The sequence below is a fragment of the Balaenoptera acutorostrata genome, chromosome 1, assembly GCF_949987535.1.
Source record: "Balaenoptera acutorostrata chromosome 1, mBalAcu1.1, whole genome shotgun sequence".
Lineage (NCBI taxonomy): Eukaryota > Metazoa > Chordata > Mammalia > Artiodactyla > Balaenopteridae > Balaenoptera > Balaenoptera acutorostrata.
This window is the reverse complement of record NC_080064.1, coordinates 43,402,692-43,417,724: the sequence shown is the minus strand read 5'-3', so window position 1 is coordinate 43,417,724 and position 15,033 is coordinate 43,402,692. Positions and strand designations below refer to the sequence as shown.

The 15,033-nt window shown below is 40.5% G+C and overlaps 1 non-coding gene across 1 annotated transcript; it reads left to right on the top strand.

The window, feature by feature from the left end:
* The first annotated feature begins 870 nt into the window (after positions 1-870).
* LOC114236571 (U6 spliceosomal RNA) lies at positions 871-979 on the top strand. Its single transcript, XR_003622495.1, has one exon. It is a non-coding gene; the product is annotated as a U6 spliceosomal RNA (small nuclear RNA).
* Positions 980-15,033: the final 14,054 nt, after the last annotated feature.

Here is a 15,033-nt window from a genome sequence, read left to right as displayed (position 1 = left end):
AAGTCCTGGCACATAATAAACACCTCATAAATGTAAGCTTGTACTGTTATTTTGTTGTTAAAAAGGTCATGGTAGCTACTAAATGGAGAATGAATGTGTGGGAGACAAAAGAGAGGCCAGTTATGAGGCAGATGAGGAGTCTGGGTGAGAGATGATGAGTGAAGGGGTGGTAGTAGAGACAGAGAAAAATGGACTCATTTGACATATTTTTGGAGGTAAAATTTTCATATATCACAGATAGATTGGACATTGTGGTTGAGGAGCACAGAGAAATCAAGAATGACTCCTAGGTTTCTGGCTACAGCAACCTGATAGAACTGATATTTACTGAGAGGGAGGAGCCTGGGGGAAGCAGGTTTGGCTGGGAAATGAGGAGTTCTATTTTAGACCTGTTACACTGTAGATGTCAGTGAGACATCCAAGCAGATGTCAGTTAGGCAGTTCGTTATAAGTTTGGAAACCAGAAGAAAGGTCTGGGATGAAGATATCAATTTAGATGTCATTAGCATAATCAGCATTTGAAGGTTTAGAAATGGCTGAGGTTGGCTAGGAAGAGAGTACACAGAGGGAAATGAAAGGAGCCAGGAGGCCCGAGGAATAACGCATTTTAGGGTGGTTGAATAGACAAGGAGAATGAGGAGAGGCCTGTGAAGAGAGAGTAAAACCGGAAGACTAGGGGAACAAAAACCAAGAGAGGAGAGCGTTTCAAGACTGTTGGAGAGGTTTGCTTAGAGTGTGGAAAGGTCCAATAAGATAAGGATAGAAAAATATTACTCACTGATGACTTTGACAAGAGCAGTTTCAGTGAAGTGTGTGTGTCGGGGGGTCACACTTCGAACAGCATCCAACAGGTTGACAAATTAACTGGAGGTGTTCTTGCTTTGACAGCACGTATAGTAAAACTGGAACAATACAGAGAAAATTGGCATGACTCCTACATACAGATGACACACAGATTCGTGAAGTGCTCCATATGTTTTGTGTATGGATCTGACTTTTGGACAATGTTAGCTTTTACATATTCAAAAAAGAAAAGTGAACCAACAAGAATGAAAGGGATCCTAAAACTGAATATAAACAGACAGAAATAAACCTAACTATATTTAAATAAGTAATATAACCATTCTGAAGGAAAATAAAAAACTGATCAGGATAACTTTTGAACACAGTACTTTGACTATATACCCTTAGTCTAAAAACAAAACAAAAATGCAAACAAATATTGAACATTATTTAATAGATTGTTTTCGGGGACTTCCCTGGTGGCGCAGTGGTTAAGAATCCGCCTGCCAGTGCAGGGGACACAGGTTCGAGCCCTGGTCCGGGAAGATCCCACATGCCGTGGAGCAACTAAGCCCGTGCGCCACAACTACTGAGCCTGTGTGCCACAACTACTGAAGCCCATGCGCCTACAGCCCGTGCTCCGCAACAAGAGAAGTCACCGCAGTGAGAAACCCGCGCACCGCAACGAAGAGTAGCCCCCGCTTGCTGCAACTAGAGAAAGCCCGTGTGCAGCAACGAAGACCCAACGCAGCCAAAAATAAATAATTAATTAATTAATTTAAAAAAAGATTGTTTTCCTTAGTGGAATGGATATAGCAATTCTGAAACTATTTGGTGTATATCATAACACTGAACAAATGAAAATAAGACGTTGATGCCGTTGAGAGCCAGAGTTCTCACTGTGGGAAAAGGGAAATGCAAATCAGGAATTGGAGAAAGAACCCTGTGGTGTTGAACTGGAATTAGAGGTACCAGTACTGAATTCATGATTAAAAATAGTTGAACTATCTTAAGCTGCCTTTCCTCCTTGGCTCTGTTTACTTAAAGGGCCTAGAAGCAGTTACTCCCCAGTAGCAATGGATATATCTGGTGCCCAGATCTTGGCTTCTAAATAGCATTCCCCACCTAAAGGGGTGCTCTTTTGGAGAGAGGGATGATTTCCAAGGCTAGACAGGGAAAATACTAGATGAACCTGGAACACGGTATTATACCAGAAAGCAAGGAAATGCTAAAAAAAAAATGAGCATGTGTTAAAAGGACACAGAAGCCAGTTTAAAGGGGGTCTCTATGGCCAAATCTAGGACAAGTTGAACAATAAAATGAATAATGACAATGATGGATTATAACCTATTAAATAAAATAAGAATCCATGAGTTTTTTTTTTTTTTTACTGGTGATAATAAACAAATATATAGATAAATAAGAGAGAAGGGAAAGATCTTGCTTACAATAGAATGCTAACTAAAAAAATGTAGATGGACTAATGGAGTTATAGAATCACCATCTTTTTTTTGGGGGGGGTGCACGGCTTGTGGGACCTTAGTTCCACGACCAGAGACTGAACCCAGCCCACAGCAGTGAAAGCACATAGTCCTAACCACTGGACCACCAGGGAATTCCCTAGCATCACCATTTTGCAACTATCATAGTAATTGATTCAGGCAAGAATTATCGGTGAATGTGGAAACCTTTGGGCAAAAGTTTTGACGAGGAACAGGATATTTACATAGTCTCAGCATACCTCTCCACAGATTACTCATTATTTACATAGGAAAAAAATACTAACTTTTTTTTTGGTGCAGTGGTTAAGAATCCGCCTGCCAATGCAGGGGACACGGGTTCGAGCCCTGGTCCAGGAAGATCCCACGTGCAGAGGAGCATCTAAGCCTGTGCACCACAACTACTGAGCCTGCGCTCTAGAGCCTGCAAGCCACAACAACTACTGAGCCCTCATGCCACAACTACTGAAGCCTGCGCGCCTAGAGCCTGTGCTCTGCAACAAGAGAAGCCACCGCAATGAGAAGCCCCCGCTCATAGCAGCTAGAGAAAGCCCGTGGGCAGAAACAAAGACCCAGTGCAGCCAAAAATAAATTTTTTAAAAATTTTGCGCCAAAAAAATACTAACTAGTGAAGACCTAGCAGATACCACCTTAACCAACTGATCAAAATGAATACGAGCAATAATGGGACCAGGTAACTCCGTATTTCTACTCACGTGACACACCATCCCATAGGTGGTATTCCTGCCCACTCCAAAAAAAGAAAAATGTAAATCTCATCATAAGGAAATAGGACACAAACCCAAATAGAGGGAAATTCTATAAAACAATGGCCTGTACTTAAAAAAAAGTCAGTATCATGAATAACAGTCTATTTTAGATGAAAAGAAACTAAAGACTCATGACAGTTAAATGCAATGCATGATTAGGGATCAAGCACTGGATCAGACCTTGTATAGGATGGAAAACTGCTATATAGGATATTATCAGGCCAATAAGTGAACTTTGAATGTGGACTATAAATAAGAATTATATCAGTGATAAAGTTCCTGAATGTAATCTTCATACTGGGGGTGGGGGTGGGGAGAGGGGTGTATAGGTATGTAAGAGAATGTCCTTGTTCTTAGAAAATACACACTGAAGTAGTTAGTGTGTTAGGGGTAAAGGCTCCAATTCAAATGGTTCAGAACTCCCCCCCCCACCACACACACATACATCTATATATTTATGTGTGCATGTGTACACATATACACACACACAGATAAAGAGACTGTGGCAAAATACTAACTTTTGGTGCCCCTGGATAAAGAGTATATGGGAATTCTTTGTAATATTTTTACAACTCTTCTGAAAGTTAGGAATTATTTTAGAGTAAAAAGTTTAAAAATAAATTGGAGATGAGTAAGTAGAAACAGTATGTAGATAACCCTTTTGAGAAATTTGGCTGTGAAGGGGAGCAGAGAAGTAGACCCAGAGTCAGGGTTGTAAAATATCTCTTCGAAGACGGGAGAAACTAGAACAGGTTTGCATGGTGATGAGAACAATGATGGGCCTCAGTTCCTCCTTTTTAAGAAGAGAGATTTGATGATATACCCTTTCCTCAGGCCCTCTAAGACTCTCCTACCTTTAGATAATGTGAGCTCCTCTGAAAACACATTTTATTCCTTAAACTTCAACCAGGAAAAGACATTTGGGCTACCACTGGAGGGCAGTACAAAATGATGCTGCATGTCATTCTGATGGTTTTATTGTTTCAGCTGCTGGAACAAAACAAAGCCCTTTACATGATTTTCTCTCAAATGTGTTACAAGAAATAAACCTCCTTCTAACGTACAACTTTTCTTTTTTTAAACATCTTTATTGGAGTATTATTGCTTTACAATGGTGTGTTAGTTTCTGCTGTATAACAAAGTGAATCAGCTGTATGTATACATATATCCCCATATCTCCTCCCTCTTGCGTCTCCCTCCCACCCTCCCTATCCCACCCCTCTAGGTGGTCGCAAAGCACCGAGCTGATCTCCCTGTGCTATGCGGCTGCTTCCCACTAGCTATCTCTTTTACATTTTTTAGTGTATATATGTCCATGCCACTCTCTCACTTCGTCCCAGCTTACCCTTCCCCCTCCCCGTGTCAAGTCCATTCTCTACGTCTGTAACGCACAACTTTTCGCAAATGTTTTACAGAAGAAAAGCCCAGCATAATTCATAACAGGAGTTTGGCAGGCGGAGTGAAGTGGTGAGAGGGTCTCATGCTTGGAAAAACGCCTGTCACACAAGTTTAATAAAGAATAAATGATAACGGAAAATTTAGAGCATGTCAGAGTTGGAAGGGACCCTAGAGAAGGATGACTGCAGCCCCCTTTTTAAAGATAACACCTTGGGTCCAGAGGAGGGGAAGGACTTGGCCAAAGCTACAATGACAGAGAAGGTAATGGTTTCAACATTTATCTGGTTAGTCTGTGAAGAAAGATGTTGTGATATCTTCAAATGACATCATAAATATAGCTTGCAAAGAGACTGACCCCATCATTGATATTGATACTGAGTTCCTGAAAAAATTGTGACACCTCAGTTGCGAGACTGTGTCCCTTCCGTCTTCCTCAACCTTGGGAGAATATGACAATTTGCCTTCCACTCTTATCTGCTGCAACCGGTCCTAATGCTCTGGACAGCATAATTCTGATCCTATCCAGGCTATTTCCCACACCTTTCTCACAGGAGCTTCAGACCCATAAGGGATCACTGTCAGGCTTTCCTACCAACATTGGGGGGGTGGAGTTGAAGGCTATTGGAAAGAAAGTGAATGGGCATGCGGCAGTCCATTGTTCGGAAAGAAACAGCCGTATCAGTGCATTTGAGGGGAAGTGATCTTAAAAGGACAATCAGAAAATCCTAGTGAAATGTAAAAACTCTAAACATGACCTAAGTACATAAAGGAAAAGAAAGACTTTAGACTGATCAAAATACAGAAAGCAATATGACTTCATATCATGCTAATAAGTAGACTCAATTACATAGAAGGCCCCTAATGTCACTATTACCTACATAAAATGTTGAGGCATTAGCCTGGCATTTTAGCTCCCACCCCATGCTCCAGCCATTGTTTCCTGAACACTCGCTGCCATGGTACAACTGCTATGATATATCAGGCTATGCTCTATACTTGCTCCATTTTGAGACTCATCTCAAATGCCACCTTCTTTGCCTGCATTCCTTTATCTGACCCTCACACTTACTTGAAGATTCTTTTTGGCTACAGCCATTGCATGTGCCTGTCTTTAGCATTCATTTCATTCTGCCTTGTCTTCTCCACTACATAGTGAGCACTTTGAGGTCTTACTACTACTATTTTTTTTTAATTTATTTATTTTATTTATTTACTTTTGGCTGCTTTAGCTCTTTGTTGCTGTGCGCGGCTTTCTCTAGTTGCGGCGAGCGGGGGCTACTCTTCGTTGCGGTGCACGGGCTTCTTATTGCGGTGCCTTCTCTTGTTGCAGAGCCTGGGCTCTAGGCATGTGGGCTTCAGTAGTTGTGGCATGCAGGCTCAGTAGTTGTGGCTCACAGGATCTAGAGCACAGGCTCAGTAGTTGTGGTGCACCGGCTTAGTTGCTCCGTGGCACGTGGGATCTTCCCGGACCAGGGCTCAAACCCGTGTCCCCTGCATTGGCAGGCGGATTCTTAACCACTGTGCCACCAGGGAAGCCCTACTACTATTATTTTAGGGATTGTTTCCATTCATTAATAATCTACCAATAATCTTTCTTATCTTTCTATACCTCTCTTGTCTTTCCAGCTCACTCACTCCAACAGTTCTTTGGTTCCTCCCTTGGCCCTACAATCTAGTGATCCTAACCCCTGTTCACCATTCCTTACCCATTTCATGTCCTCTCACTTCTCTTTTTATCCACTTCACTTCCAAGGTCCAATGTTATCATCATTCCCTTGATATGTCCTCTCCTCTCCTGCCCCGTCTTGCTTTGTTATTTTGTTTCACAAAATCCCTACGCTGGACAATCTAACTCTTCACTTACTCTCCACCTTTGGGAAAGTGGATGAAGAAAAACCCACAACTATATCAACTGGACTCTTAAAATTCATCACCACTAACCTCATGTGGGCTGTTAGTGCTACCTGGGAATCATTTTATTTTAAAAGTCCATCCACTTTCCCTAAATGATTATTTCATACCTTTTCTTTCCTCAAACTTCTGACACCTTCCACTTTCTTTTCCCTCTCAGCAGATAGCTCACCCACCTGCATCCATGCCTGCATACCCAGTCCTCTCTTTGGTACTCTAAAAATCAATCCTTTCCCCTCTGCTCCAGCAATCCTCTCTCTTACCTACATAATTAATACTTCATTTTCCAAAGGATCATCCCATCAGCTTAAAAAAGTGCTATGTTATTTCTTACCTTAAAAAACAAAATCTCTCCTGACTCCATATCCCCTTCTAGCTACCATACTTGCATCTGCTGTTCTTTTTACCTTGATTGCCACCCATCCTAGATATACTCTTGGTCAGTCTCTTACTTTAAGTCTTTTCTCAAATGTTTCCTTATCCATGAGGACTTTTCTGACCACCCTTAGACTCTCAGCCTCTCCCATATAAGCTCATATAAGCTCCCATCTATCTTTCTTCCTTCCCAAATATATTTTTCTCCATCAACTTATGATTATATATATACATATTCATAGGTATGTGTATATATGTATACAATCATAAGTAAATAAGGAGAAAATATGATTTATAAATTATATTTATAATTTATAAATATATATTATTTATTTATAATTTTATATATAGTTTATATAATTGTCACTCTTCCCCCATTGAAATATAAGCTGCATGAAGGCAGAGTTTTGTTTGTTTTGTTTACCGTTGTATCCTCAGTACCTAGAACAGTGTCTAGCACATAGTAGACTCAATAACTATTTTTAAAATAAATGAACAAATCCTCATGATAACCCTACAAGGTAGATCTATTTTTATCTCCTCCATTTTATAAATGAGGGAACTGAGGTTCAGATAGGTTAAGGAACTAACCTTAAATCACACAACTCATAAGTGGCAGAGCTGAGGTTGGAATTAAGGTGTGTTTTCCTTTAAAGCCCACAACTTTAACCATTGTGTAATACTGCCTTCTCTATATCCCTGCAATCAGTCTTCTTAAGTCTATCACCACTGCCTTTGCCTCTCTCCAATAACTTTTTTTTTTAAATTTATTTATTTATTTTTGGCTGTGTTGGGTCTTCGTTTCTGTGTGAGGGCTTTCTCTAGTTGCGGCGAGCAGGGGCCACTCTTCATCGCGGTGCGCGGGCCTCTCACTATCATGGCCTCTTGTTGCGGAGCACAGGCTCCAGACGCGCACGCTCAGTAATTGTGGTTCACGGGCCTATTTGCTCCGCGGCATGTGGGATCTTCCCAGACCAGGCTCGAATCCGTGCCCCCTGCATTGGCAGGCAGATTCTCAACCACTGTGCCACCAGGGAAGCCCTCTCCAATAACTCTTACCAGGATCTCTAAAGCCTCCATCCTTGACCCCATTGCTCCATCCTTTTTCTTGTTTTATTTATTTATTTATTTTTGGCTTCGTCGGGTCTTAGTTGCAGCACGCAGGATATCTTCGTTGAGGCATGTGGGATCTTTCGTTGAGGCGCGCGGGCTCTTTGTTGTGGTGCTCCGGCTTCTCTCTAACTGCGGCGCGCAGGCTCCAGGTCGCGTGGGCTCTGTAGTTTGCAGCACGTGGGCTCTAATTGAGGAGCGCGAGCTCAGTGACTGTGGCGCACGGGCTTAGTTGCCCCAATGCATGTGGGATCTTAGTTCCCTGACAGGGATCGAACCAGTGTCCACTGCACTGTAAGGAGGATTCTTTACCACTGGACCACCAGGGAAGCCCCTCACCGTTCCATCCTTTACACAGAGCCAGAATGACCTGTGTGTGTGTGTGTGTGTGTGTGTGTGTGTGTGTGTGTACAGTTAAGTGGTTTTTACTGTACTCACAGAGTTGCACAACCATCACCATTATCTAATTACAGGACATTTTCATCACTCCAAAAAGAAACTGTGTACCCACTAGCAGTCACTCTCCTTTTCCCCTTCCCCCAGCTCCTGGCAACTGCTAATCTACTTTCTGTCTCCATGGATTTGCCTTTTTTGGACATTTCATAGAAATGGATTCATACAATATGTGGTTTTTTGTGTCTGGCTTCTTTCCCTTCCTTCAGTGTTCATCCATGTTGCAGCATGTATCAGTAGTTCATTCTTTTTTATTGCCAAATAATAATACTCCATTGTATGGCTATACCACATGTATTTATCTATTCATCAGTGATGAACATTTGGGTTGTTTCCATCTTTGGCTATTATGAATAATGCCACTAGGAGCATTCATTTTTTTCTTTTTTTTTTTTTAAATGTGTGTTTTTTGTTTTTTTTTTTTTTAAACTTTTGGGTTTATTTATTTATTTATTTATTTATGGCTGTGTTGGGTCTTTGTTTCTGTGTGAGGGCTTTCTCTAGTTGCAGCAAGTGGGGGCCACTCTTCATCGCGGTGCGCGGGCCTCTCATTATCGCGGCCTCTCTTGTTGTGGAGCACAGGCTCCAGACACGCAGGCTCAGTAATTGTGGCTCACGGGCCTAGTTGCTCCGCGGCATGTGGGATCTTCCCAGACCAGGGCTCGAACCCGTGTCCCCTGCATTGGCAGGCAGATTCTCAACCACTGTGCCACCAGGGAAGCCCGGAGCATTCATTTTTATGTGACTACGTTTTAAATTATGTTAGCTATATACCTAGGAATAGAATTGTTGGTGCCTATGGTAACTCTATGTTTTACTGTTTGAGGAACTGCCAAATTGTTTTCCAAAGTGACTGTACCATTTTACACATCCACCAGCAATGTATGAGGGATCCAATTTCTCCACATCCTTATCAACACTGAATATTGCAACAATCTCAACGACATCACTATTTTGCATGTGGATATACAGTTGTTACTGTCCATTTTTAAAATTATAGCCATTTTAGCAGGTGTGAAGCAGTATTTCATTGTGGTTTTGATTTGTATTTCCCAAATGAGTAATGATGTTGAGCATCTTTTTGTGCACTTTTCGGCCATTTGTATATATTCTTTGGAGAAATATTGACTCAAATCTTTTACCCATTTTCAATTGGTTGAGTTGTAAGAGTTCTTCATACATTCTGGATAGTCCACTTATCAGATATATGATTTGCAAATATTTGCTCCCATTCCTTGGATTGTCTTTTCACTTTCTTGATGGTGTCCTTTGAAACACAAAAGTTTTAAACTTTGATGAAATTCAATTTACCTATTTTCCTTTTGCTGCTTATGCTTTTGGTGTTACATCTAAGAAATCATTGCCTAATTCAAAGTCATGAAGATTTACATCTATGTTTTTCTTCTTAGAGTTTTATGGTCTTACATTTGTATCAATTATCTATTTTGAGTTGCTTTTTGTATATGGTATGAGGAGGAAGCCTAACTTCATTCTTTTTGTTTGTTTGTTTGTGGTTTTATTTATTTATTTATTTATTTTTGGTTGTGCTGCGTAGCATATGGGATCTTAGTTCCAGGGATCAAACTCCTTCCCCCTGCAGTGGAAGCACGGAGTCCTAACCACTGGACCGCCAGGGAATTCCTTAACTTCATTCTTTTGCATGTGGACATCCAGTTGTCCCAGTACCATTTGTTGAAAAGACTATTCTTGCCCCAACTTGAATTGTCTTGGCAATCCTGTGGAAAATCAATGGACCATAAATGTACAGGCTTATTTTTGAAGTCTCAATTCTATTCCATTGATTTATATGTCTCCCCTTATGCCAGTACCACACTAACTTGATTACTGTACTTTTTTTTTTTTAAGGCAAGAGTTTTATTTATTTATTTTTTTAATTAATTAATTACTTTATTTATTTTTGGCTGTGTTGGGTCTTCGTTTCTGTGCGAGGGCTCTCCCCAGTTGTGGCAAGCGGGGGCCACTCTTCATCGCAGTGCGCGGGCCTCTCACTATCGCGGCCTCTCCTGCTGCGGAGCACAGGCTCCAGACGCACAGGTTCAGCAGTCGTGGCTCACGGGCCCAGTTGCTCCGAGGCACGTGGGATCTTCCCAGACCAGGGCTCGAACCCATGTCACCTGCATCGGCAGGCAGATTCTCAACCACTGCGCCACCAGGGAAGCCCGATTACTGTACTTTTATGGTAAGTTTGAAATCAGGAATTATGAGTCTTCCAACTCTGTTCTTCATTTTCAAGATTGAGTCCCTTGCAATTCCATAGAAATTTTAGAATTGTTAGTTTCTGCAAAGAAGTTAGGTGGGATTCTGATAGGACTTGCCTTGAATCTGTAGATCAGTTTAGGGAGTATTAAGTTTTCTAATCCATGAACCTGAGAAGTGTTTCCATTTATTTAGGTCTTCTTTAATTTCTTTCAATGATGTTTTTGTAGTTTTCAGTTACAAGTCTTATACTTCTTCTTTGGTTGAACATCAGCTGAAATCTTTGACTTGCATATAGAGGCAATATTGAAAATAACAAAAAAAAACTCTCTCGAACACTGAGCACCGAGGGTGTATAATTACATTTATATACAGTTAAATGCAAATATGATGCTACCATTCTATTTACATATTTTGATTTTCTGGACTGGGGGACAGAGTGGATAGTGTCTCCAGTGCAAGTATGTGCCCTTTTTTGTCTTGTAGTACCAAATGTTGCTGTGAATTGGGACAGTCTCCTCACATTTTTAAAATTTGACAGACTTACTTCAGATCCCTGTTAGGGGTGAGACAGTGTTTATCAGTAAAACTAATGAACACGGGACTGTTATAAAGATAACCAAATCCTTAATCATCATTGTCATAATCATAATGTGATAGTCCCCATTTGTAGGGCACTTATTCCCATTCCCATGTGCCAGACACTGTGCAAAGTGCTTTATAAGCATCAACTATTTAATTTTCTTAATCACTCTGATACAGTTTGCATAAAACTGAGGCTTGATGACTTTACATAACTTGTCCATGGTATTATAGCTTAAGTGGAGACCTTGATTCAATCTCAAATTTGTCTGATTACAAAGCTCATCCTCTTAACCACTGTCCTGATGTTAGGGTTCCTGGCCTATAAACTTGACTTCCTTTTGGGAGGATAAAATAGGTTCCTGATTGTGCTTTTAAAAATTCAAGGCCACTAGATTTGAAAATACTATCAACACAAAACAATAATTGTCCCATTTGCTTCCAGTGGTGATTTTGCATCTCTGAGAATCTCCAGACAGACACATTTCTCTAAGCCTCTTCTGGCCCAGCCATGATTCCCTCTGGGTATTTCCTAAAATTCCCTCCTGCATCTTCCTCTGCTAGCTCCTCCCTCTCCCATCTCCACCATGCTCCATCCCACCAAACATCTCAACATGCCCAGAACATACTTGTTCTTCTGTGCTTTGTTGACACATACTTCACCTGGAAAGACCTGGCTCTGTTGTAGGTCAATGGTCAGGGGTTTGATGAGAAGTCCCTGGAGGGTTTTAAACAGGGAAATGATAAGATCTAATGAACATTTTAAAAAGATCACTCTGTCTATTATAAGGATAACAGAGTAGGTGCAAACATGAAATTGGGGAGATTAGTTAAGGAGCTTTAGCAGTGGTCTAGGAAAAAGGTGATGGTGGCAGTGAAGATACTGAGAAATGGTCAGATCTGGAATATATTTTGAAAACAGAATTGGAATTTCAGATATATACTGGAGGTTGAGCTAGCAAAACTTGCTGATAGTTTGGATGTGGGCTATGAAAGAAAGCACAGAATCAAAGAAGAAGAGCAATGAAGGCCTGAACAAGGCATCCTCTATTTGTGTTATGAGATGTTCAATACACAGTCATCGTTTTACACTGAGACACAACTGTGATTGTGGCTTAGAAAATCTTTGACTGAAACAGTTGTCTATTTGTCATTATGTGTGCATGTGGGGTATCTTAGCTTTCTCCATGTACATGAACCTTCTAAGAGCAGGACACTGTGCTAGGTCTTTCACAAAAGTTGCATCATTTGACTTACCCCAAACCCCTAGAAGTAGGAGTTAATATCCCCATTTTACAGAGAAGGAAACTAAGACTTAATTTATGATTTCACTGCGGTTACATATTTAGTAATGGGCTGAGCTGAGACTTGAAGTCAAATTTTAAAGCCCATGCTCTTGTCACTGCAATAATTCAAAGGTACAGAATCAGAATTCCCCAAACTTTTCTCCTCATTAATTGAAGCCTCTGTTGACCTTCATGTGCCCTACTTTAGAGCCCAAGGCTGGCAAACAGGACAGCTTTGTTCTGTCTGTAGCCCATCTGCAGACTTGCCTTGTGATTTAGGGCAAGCTTCTTAATTTGATGGTGTCTCAGCATTCCCCCATGTTAAAGCAGGACTTGTAATTAGTGATGGAGACAATTCTTTGAAATCTGCAGATGAAAGGACCTGCAGCCTTGAGTGTACATATTTTCTTTCCCATGGTGTTCTTTTTGTTTCATATAGCTTTGGGGACCCTTCATAAGGAAAGGACAAAAAAAAAAAAAAAAAAAAAAAAGAAAAGAAGAAAGAAAAAGGAAGGAAATAGGACAAGTGTAAAACTGTATTTGCTTGCTTGCTACAAGCCAGTGGAACTTTGGGGACATAAATGTAATAATCTCCCTTACTCTACAGAGCTCAGTAAACATTACTAATAAATGAATAAATTTTATTCAAAAAAACTTTAAGGTAGGTCTTTTTTTTTTTTCAATATTCAGGTTCCTTTATTGGTCTCACTGAAGATCTTTAAAAATGATTTCTATTTTGTTTCCGGCTTCTTAAATCCTAAATATTCTCCAGTAGGAAGCAAAAGGAGCTAACACTTATGTAGTGTCTGCTGTGTGCCAGGTATCAGGCTAACTGCTTTCACATGAAACCTTGTTTAATCATCATAATAGCACTATCAGGTAGGTGTTATTATTACCTTCAATTTAAAGGAGAGGAAACCATGGCTTGGTATAGTTCTTTGACTTGTCCAAGGCCACAAAATTAGGAAGTTGGACTAAGCTGGGTCTTCCCAGTTCTAAATTCAGGCTCTTCCCAGGACACCCCCTTGCCCTGAAAAATTAGCAATGACAACAATTTTGAACTGTGCTATCACACCCTGGGTGTGTGTGGCATTTAAAAATCTCTTACTGCTTGTTCTTTCCAGTCCCTGGCACAGGGACAGTTATTTGTGTAGCACAATTGTTGTTATTGTGCAGCCTCACATATTTTTTCTGCCCTGGGCAAACATGAACAATAATGGGCTATATTTATGAAACCAGCAGCTTGGAAGCATGAGCTCCAGATTACCATTACAATTGTAGTATAATTTTTTTTTCTTTTTTTGTAGCTTAGCACTATTTATATAGAAGGGCTTTCTCAAAGTCTCATGTCAATAAACTGGTTCTTTGTATACGCAGAGGGCTCCTCACAGGTTTTTTTTCCCCCATAGTTTTGATCAATCAGCCTGCATTTCTAAAAGCTGACATCACAGACATGCAGTGTTCATGAAGACCTGATATGACAGTCACCTCCCAAAGTTGGAAAATAAAGAAATAAAAGTAGCTGTGGTTTCTCTTAAGGATGGATTGGGGAGGGGGTGTGGAGTTAGAGTAGGATAGAAAGATGGAAAGATAGGCTGATGACAAAGCTGTTCATGATCTAAGTTCTCTTCTTCAAGATCATCTTGGGTTTAGGGTTACTATAAATCCATAGCCTCATCTTCAGCTTTCCATGGTCAAAAGCTCCATATTATAAAGTCTTCTTGGGAGTGATCAATGTCTGCAGGACACCAGCAACATGCCCTAGTAAAAAGCACATTTGAGTCAGAACACCTATGTATAATTCCTAGCCTTGTCACTATGAATTTGGACAAATTCCTCTTCTGTAAAATAAAATTAAATAACCCCTATAGTGAGGATTAAATGAAATAATGTATGTTAAGGCAGCAATTGTTGGCTATCAGTATCCAGAAGTAAGTCATCGCACACAACTTTACCTAGAGAAACAATGACAGGGATATATGTGTCAGCTGTTCAAAGCATTCCTTTCTAATAGTTAATGCATCTGCAAAACTGACTTAGTAATTGGAGGGTTGTTTGACAGGTAGAGAGTTAAATGGTGATGTTGAAGAATGGTATCCTTATAGGGACTTCCCTGGTGGTCCAGTGGTTAAGACTTCACCACAGAGGGTGCAGGTTCAATCCCTGGTGGAGGAGCTAAGATTCCACATGCCTCATGGCCAAAAAACCAAACCATGAAAAAAAACAGAAGCAATACTGTAACAAATTCAATACAGACTTTAAAAATGGTCCACATCAAGAAAAAAAAAAAAAAGAATGGTATCCTTATATTAATAGCTGCCACTTACTGAACACCCATTTCAGGCCAGGCTCTTTGATAAGACATTTATGCATGATTTCTAGTCCTTACGCCATCCCTACAAGGTAGGTATTATTATCTCCAATGTACACATGAAGAATATGAAGCTTACAGACCCAGAGACATTAAGTTGCCCCACAAAAAACAGATAAGTCCTTTTTGTCTGCTCCATGAAGCTCATTCGTTTTACAATGAATTAGATCATAACATATCTTCCATTAGCTACATTTTACCGTCCTAAAATACATCTGGGATATGACCCAGTGCTTTGATGAGATCTGGGACATGAATTTGCAAACTCTCATTGGTGT